This window comes from Mus musculus, chromosome 17, assembly GCF_000001635.26.
Source record: "Mus musculus strain C57BL/6J chromosome 17, GRCm38.p6 C57BL/6J".
NCBI classification, from domain to species: Eukaryota; Metazoa; Chordata; class Mammalia; order Rodentia; family Muridae; genus Mus; species Mus musculus.
This window is the reverse complement of record NC_000083.6, coordinates 7,630,325-7,638,378: the sequence shown is the minus strand read 5'-3', so window position 1 is coordinate 7,638,378 and position 8,054 is coordinate 7,630,325. Positions and strand designations below refer to the sequence as shown.

Sequence of the window (8,054 nt, the reverse complement as noted above, 5' to 3'; positions counted from 1 at the left end):
AGCAGACGTGCCACTGACTCTTGGGGTTAAGGAGATCCCCAGGGGTCTATATTGCAGGCTATACAGGGAAAGGATGTCCCACCTACAAGAAGGATGAGTGCAGACCATTCCTCTCTGGGTCCAGGAGACCCCTGTCTTCTATTGAAGCTGATCACACTTCATTTCTTCTCTGCATGAGTAAAGCCTTGTTCCCAACCAGTGCTTGTGGGAACTGTGTCTTTCTTGACAGCCAAACCTTAAGTACATTGTGGGAAGCCACATGTGCCGTTGCAGAGTGGCACTGACTACTGCTGGCTACCACGCATAAGTTTGGACAAACAACCAATGTGTACATATGTAGTAAATTTTTTTGCAAAGACACTGCCTGGCCCGGGCATGATAATGAGGTTCTGTAAGGTACTGAGAATATAACCAATCAGATGTGAGACATGCAAATGAGGTATGATAATGAGGCTCTGTGAGGTACTGAGAGAGAGTAGCCAATCAGATGAGGAACATGCAAATGAGGCGTAGTGCATAACCAATCCGGGTGTGAGACACGCCTCTCCTAGGCCTATAAAAGCAGCACCAGTTCTAGGCTCGGGGTCTCTTCGCCTCTACAATCAAGCTCTCCCAATAAATGTGTGCAGAAGGATCCTGTTGCAGCGTCGTTCTTCCTGGCCAGTCGAGCGCGCGCAAGAGTACATCAAGAGTGTAAAGTGCCTCCTAGCTTCACAGAAGGTACACAAGAGTAAATGTAAAGTACCTATTACACATGTGACACTTGGAATCATTTAACTGGATGCTGTAACTAAATTGACCAAATTCTGTGGGGTGGTTTTGGCTACATGTTCTCAAGGGAGTCCCTGGGAGCCTGGAGAGATGGCTCAGCGGTTAAGAGTGCTGACTGTTCCTCCTGAGTTCAATTTCCAGCAACCACATGGTGGCTCATAACAAATAGACAGTAATTCTTTAAAAGAAAAATTGTAGCGTCTAACATGAAACTCAAGAAGAACAAAGACCAAAGTGTGGACACTTCACCTCTTCTTAGAATTGGGAACAAAACTCCCATAGAAGGAGTTACAGAGACAAAGTTTGGAACTGAGACGAAAGGATGGACTATCTAGAGACTGCTGCACCCACGGATCCATCCCATAATCAGCCTCCAAACGCAGACACCATTGCATACGCCAACAAGATTTTGCTGAAAGGACCCTGATATAGCTGCCTCATGTAAGGCTATGCCAGTGCCTGGCAAACACAGAAGTGGATGCTCACAGTCAGCTATTGGATGGAACACAGGGCCCCCAATGGAGGAGCTAGAGAAAGTACCCAAGGAGCTAAAGGGGTCTGCAACCCTATAGGTGGAACAACAATATGAACTAACCCCAGAGCTCGTGTCTCTAGCTGCATATGTAGCAGAAGATGGCCTAGTCGGCCATCACTGGGAAGAGAGGCCCCTTGGTCTTGCAAACTCTATATGCCCCAGTACAGGGGAACACCAGGGCCAAGAAGTGGGAGTGGGTGGATAGGGGAGCAGGGCAGGGGGAGGGTATAGGGAACTTTCGGGATAGCATTTGAAATGTATATAAAGAAAATAATTTTTAAATTTTTTTTTAAAATTGTAGTGTCTAAAGGGAGTCCCTCAGAATGCTCATTAAAATTAAGGCTATCAAGTCTATTCCATAAATTATGGAAGAGAGATAAGAATGGCAACCTGGAGACTGCTTATCAGCTCCATTTAGCCAGGTGACAAATATGAGGTCTTCCAAACACACACACACACACACACACACACACACACACACACACACACGTCCAATATGGCTGGTCAATTCTACTTTTAAGACATTGTGGCTTCTGTTATAATAATTGGTTATTTTTGTTCTGTGTCCAAACATGTGTCAGGTGTTTTGTTTCCAGCATGCTATTTTGACATGCTGGTTGCTGTCGTCATTTTAAACCTGGTGTTCTGCACTTAGTGCTGGCTTTTCAGATACACAGAAAATGATAGGGTCACAGAGCCTTCACCCAGATTCTTAAGGAAGGCTTTGGAGGCAATGTGCAGCAAGGTTAGATCTCCTGTGGGAACATCCTGAGAGAGTAATGTGTGAGGCTGTGAGCATGATGCTTAAGTCATAACAGAAATCCAGGATGTCAGAGACGCTGGAAATGTGGAACAACTTCTAAGGAAAGTGCAGGGAATGAGTGAAGCCAACCTAAGAGAGGGCCCATGTGAGCTATAAATCTCAAGATCATAGAAACAGAATGCCTGAGCCTACTCAGGCTCACCTCACTACAGTACGGAAACCATAGAATTGAAATGTTGTCTTACTAGGTTATTTCGGTACAATGCTCACTTCCTGCCCTCTTGCTCTTCTCTTTGGAATGAATGTCTTTACTCTGTACCTTTGTACACTGGGAATAAGTAACTTCTTTATATTTAGTGTCTCATAGCTAGAAGTTGCTTTGACTCTCAAGAGACTTTGAACTTAGACTTTTGAATAATTTTAAAACTATCAATACTATGGGGACTCAGAAGTTGGACTGGATGTATTTTCATTATGAGGTGGGCATAAGCTTTTCAGTGGTCACGTGTAGAAGAATGCTATGGTTTAAAATGATGTGTCTGGGTGTCAACTTGATAAGGGGTAGACTTGTTAGTAATCACTGTCAATTTGACCGGGTGTAGAATAACTGTGAGAATGTCTATGAAGGTCTTTCAGAAAGGCTTAACTGAGAGGGGAGGGCCAGCTTTGCATAGGGGCAATACTGTCCCATGGGCCAAGAGCCCGGATGGAATAAAAGGGCAGGTAAAGGAAACAAATGGAAGAAATAGAGTTTCCTTTTCCTCTGCTTCTAGGTCTATCATGATGTACTGAGCTTTTCTCCCACCACAATGGACTGATTCCTCTGAAAAGGCCAGCAAAATAAACCTTTTCTCCTTGTACTGGTTAGCCTTGATTGACAACTTGATCCGTCCTGAGGTTATCTGAGAGAAGCCACACTGGGAGATTGCCTAGATCAGATAGCCTCGTGGATTCGTTGATGGTTGTCTTAATGATTAATTAGGAAGGCCTGGTCCATTGTGGGTGGCACATTCCCTAGGCAGGTGGCCCTGGGCTCTATAAGAAAGTTTGCAAAGCAAGAGACAGAGAGTAAACCTTTAAGAAGTGTTTCTACCATTTCTAGTTCAAGTTCCTGCTCGGGTCCCTGCCCTAACTTCCCTCAGTGATAAACTGTGGTCTGGAAATGTAAGTCTGATAAACCCTTAAGCTGCGTTGGTTAGAGTGTTTTATGACAGCAATGGAAGAGAACTGGAATGCTCCCTTAAGTTGCTTTTGTCAGACACTTTGGCCACCGTAACTCATACAGAGAGATGCTAGGCACAAAGACTGTTGCCCCTTCTCACTTCTGGCATCTCAGGAGCAACCATAGGAGCAAACAAAGTCCAATTTACAAACACGGAGAATAAATGCAGCCATTTAGCAGCGTGAAGAACTTTCTGCTCAGCCTACCAACTGCCTCTAACTTGGACCTCAGTTAAGTTCTCAACAGCTGTGTTCCTTTTTGTCCCTGGGATCAGGAAGTGAGCATTACATGTGGAATTGCTTCCTATTGTGTCTCTTGTCTCCTCTTCTGGGCAGATGTCCCACATAAAGGGTCTCTACCAAACTTCATTTCCAGGCTCTTGTTTTTCTTTTTAAAAAATGAGGGGGGAGGGAGGGAGAAAGGGAAAGAGGGAGGGAGAGAGAAAGGGAAAGAAGTCTACAGATTTCTCTCTGCAGACTTAATGTCTGAAACACACCCAGTTCCTGCGCCCAAATAGTTTCCTCTGTGCGTTTCTCTGTGTGTGTTTTATTCTAAACTGAGCCAGGCTTGGAACAAGCCAGGCTGCTTCCTTTCTGAGCCCAGCCTTGAGACCAGGTCTCTACGGGCCATGAGCTCGAAAAGAGTAAGCCCTTCCTCCCAGCCCTTGCCAAGATTCACTAGATGGCATGCTTATACAGGTTCCCCCTTCAAACTACAGGCAGTCCTGGAATCTCTGCTTCAGCCCTGGAAACCTTGACACACGCCATACACAATTGTCAAAGAAAGACCCCAACCCAGGGAAGCTTGGCCACTCCGCGGCAGCCACTGTCGTGACTTCTCTGACCTCAGGTTCTTGCCTGTCAGCGAAGTGAGGCATGCTCATGTCAGCAGGAAAACAGAATCGGATAAGCTTAAAATAGGAGGCTGAGGGAGTAAGCCCCTTATTTGCTTAAGAAGCATAGCTACACCTGACATTAATAAATGAAATGAAGGCTGATCAGTATTTAAAACAACCATACAAATTGGGACATGCTCCTTTAGTCAGGGGAATGTGAAACAAAGCCAGGGGTTGGCAATAAATGAACTGCCTGAGGCCAGTTGTTTCTCTTTCCTTCTTTGTGAGATATTCATGGTAATCAGATTTTTGGAGCATCTCCACAGGCTTCGACTTCTCCCAATGAACTTATAAATCCCTTTGTGTTGTAACAGAGTTCACAGGAGTGTCAGTGAGGAAAGAGTGGGCATCTATAAACTCAGTGGGGTCGTCTGCAAATTCTGCAAATTTCCCCCCAAAAGGTAGGTGCATCAAATATCAATAATATTTTTAGTATGTCCCAGATAACTGGGGTGTATGCTCTACAGAGATTGTCTCGTTTAATCTTCTTTAAGCCCCGAGCTATCTTAGTATTTCCATTTTGTATAGCACTAACCTGAGATGCTCAAAAAGATTGACACCACCAAAAGATACATACCAAGCTGGTGAGACAAAGATTCAACTGCCTGTCAGCAGGCCTTGCAACTCATGTTCTTGATCCCTAAGATTATAAATAAAGCTCAGTTAACCAGCCATCCAGTATTATCACCAACTGTGTGAACAGCTTATGCTAACTGATGACATAGTTGCAATGACAGTGTTACATTCCCTATGAAAGATACAAAGGAAGCACTATGAGAGCAATTGATACCCTGCCTGTACAAGTGAGAATTTGATAACTCATTGGTTAAAAACTACCATAAAAACAAACCAAGTTACAACTGAGGTTAATACACATACTATTGAACATGTATTATTCAATATGTATTATTATATGTGTTGTTCAGAACTCATATAGACATTACCTACATGATCAAACATTCTTTAATACTAAAATAGTCCTTGCAATGAAGCCAGTGTGTCTGTCGCATGAATACTTCTATCTGAACATCTTAGGATGTTTAGAATTCTGGTGTGAAGACCAGTCCTGAGGGTACAAAGAACATGGAGAGGACAAAGAAATGGGAAGAGCCCCTGGCTCATCCCAGGCTCCTGCTGGCCTTGCTCTCTCACCCTCGAAAATCCCTCCCACTACATTCCTGGTTTTTCTTTGAGAAAATACACACAGGAAAGAAGGAAGGGAGAGGAAATAAAGGGACAGGAGAAGAGATAAAGAAGACAAACACAGGTTAATTTAAAAAGAAAGATAAGGGGGCAGAGAATGGCTAAGAGCACTTTCTGCTCTTCTAGAGGACTTGAGCTCAACCTCCAGCCCCCAATATTTGCAGCTCACAACCACCCATAACTCCAGCTCCAGAGGATCTGCTGCCCTCTGCAGGGACACACACACACACCATACGCACACACAGACACAGACACATACATACTAATATGTTCTTTAAAAATATCTTTAAAAGGAGGCTAGGAAGATAGCTCTATGATAAAGAGCACTTGCTGCCCATGCAGAAGACCCAAGTTCAATTCCCAGCGCCTATGTCAGGCAGCTCACAACTATCTGTGACTCCAGTTTCAGGGCTTCTGGTGCCCTCCTCTGGTCTCTATGGGTATAATGCATGTAGATGGTACATAGACATACGTGCAGGCAAAACTCTCAAATCCATTAAAAAAAAAAAGAATTGAGAAGAATTGAGCCTTCCCTTTCTTCTCAGCAACATAAATAAATGTCTATTGTATTTTATCATTTGAAGACAGAAACCAGGCAGAAGGAAATGAGCAGCAACTTCAAGGAGGATTGCACAAGCTCCTAATATAACAGGGTTTGTGCTTCCCGATGACGTGACTATCTGTGACGTTGCCCCATTTCGTCTCTCATTCTTCCAGAGAAGGGTGGGTTCTCAGCACAGGACCTGTGCCTCTAAGAGGATCCATAAACATACAAATCTTGGAACGTGTGAAATGTGATGTTTCTTTTTTGGTGATTTTTCTGGGGAATGACTCTGGAGTTGCCACCAGCATCTCCCGAGATTTCCCCCAAACCCACTGTGGTGGTTTGAATATGCTTGGCCCAGGGAGTGGCACTATTAGGAGGTGTGGCCTTGTTGAAGTTGGTGTGGCCTTGCTGTAAGAAGCGTGTCGCTGTGGGGGCAGGCTTTGAGACCCTCTTCCTAGCAGCCTGGAAGTTAAAGTCTTTTCTCCTTTTTGCCTTCAGAACAGGCTCCTGGCTTCCTTTGAATGAAGATGTAGAACTCTCATCTCCTCCAGCACTGTGCCTGCATGGGCCTTTCCATGCTTCCCACCATGATAACGGACTGAAACTCAGAGCCTATGAGCCAGCCCCAATTAAATGCTGTCCTTGTAAGAGCTGCCTTGGTCCTGGTGTCTGCTCACAGCAATGGAAACCCTCCCTGAGACACCCACAGAGACCAAGGACCAGAGCCCAGGCAGAAGTGGCTGAGAAGAAGCACATGCCTTCAAGTTCTCATCAAGTACCATCTTGCAAATCTTTCTCCACGGACTTTCCTTTCCCCCCAAAGGACAGAGCAGTGACTTCATAAGGCTTTGCAGAGTCATCTCCAGGCAGACATCCATATGCTTTATCCTTTAATCATTTCTCTTATGATAAGGTTTGTAGTTTCTCACCATACACCAGCTGCTGCTAAGTGTGATCACAGTGCTCCATCCAGGGTAAGTGCGGCCTAAGACTCCATGTCTTCTTTTGCAAACAGTGTTTTTGTCAGTATGGCCCGACATCTCACAGGTGCATAACTCTTTGGTTTGTACTCAGTGCTTTTGGTAGGCAATATTTCAGATCTTTCTATGTGAATTATTGTCTCACACATCTACAATTGCTTTGGGGAACATTAGAGGGAAAAATATGTTATTTATCTCATTTAAATTTTACCATGCTTGATTAGTAATTGTATAGTTTATGAAAATACAGAGGGATCCTGATTTCTCCCAGCTTCATGCCACTCACGGTAGCATTTATCTCTATTTAAAGGCCTGTCTAAGTTTCTGGCTTCGATACTGGCCAGAAATTGGAGGTTCCTCCTGTTGGTTGCCAATATAGATTGATCACAAATTGGTGCTTGTCTTATATAAAGTAATCAGCTTGCTGTTTGTCTAGATGACTAGAGGAGACTCTGACCCACATTTCTCCATCTTGGCAGTTCAAACAGCATAAGATTATAGTGCTGGACCCCGAGGTCCTGAGAACAGGAGCTAGCCTCATCCCTCACCGGCTGCACAATTCAGGCAAGAACAGGACCTGTACCTCTGCTGGGTAGGACAGCAGAGCTGACCCTGATGATGAGTGTGGGTGATCTGGCCCTCAAGGACAGGTTATCAGGAGAACTAGTCCTGCCCCTTGACAAGGGAAGCACTGGGTGAGCTAGCTGGGGAAGTTCTAGAGAACTCATCCTGATGGTACAGGCACAGGAAAGCTGTCAGGGTAATCAACTCAGCTCCCTCCCAGACCCAGGTCCAGGGCTTTGAGTTGGCCCACCCCATTTATGACCTGCTGGAGCACTTGAAGGGGCCAGTCCTGGAGACCAAAGCTGCAGGATCTCCATGATACAGGGCAACAACAACAGGATAGATAACCAAGAGGACTCCCAGTGAGGATCCAGCATTGATAGTGTGGCAGAAGCCAGAGACCTCGAATCAGGCCAGTGACCCATTAAAATAAACGTTTACAGGTGAAGATATGAGGACAGAGGAATATACTATGGGGCACACTGTGGGACAGTGAGATACACTGTGGGAAACACTGTGGGACACACTGTGATCACACTGTGGGACACACTATGAGACAGTGCAGCTCCCACCA

General features: G+C 44.9%; 1 long non-coding RNA gene across 1 annotated transcript; it reads left to right on the top strand.

Moving 5' to 3' along the window:
* Positions 1-642: 642 nt before the first annotated feature.
* On the top strand, positions 643-6,570 carry Gm33158. The gene is made up of 3 exons (XR_385182.2): positions 643-720; positions 4,501-4,587; positions 6,435-6,570. It is a non-coding gene; the product is annotated as a predicted gene, 33158 (long non-coding RNA).
* The last annotated feature ends 1,484 nt before the right edge of the window (positions 6,571-8,054 follow it).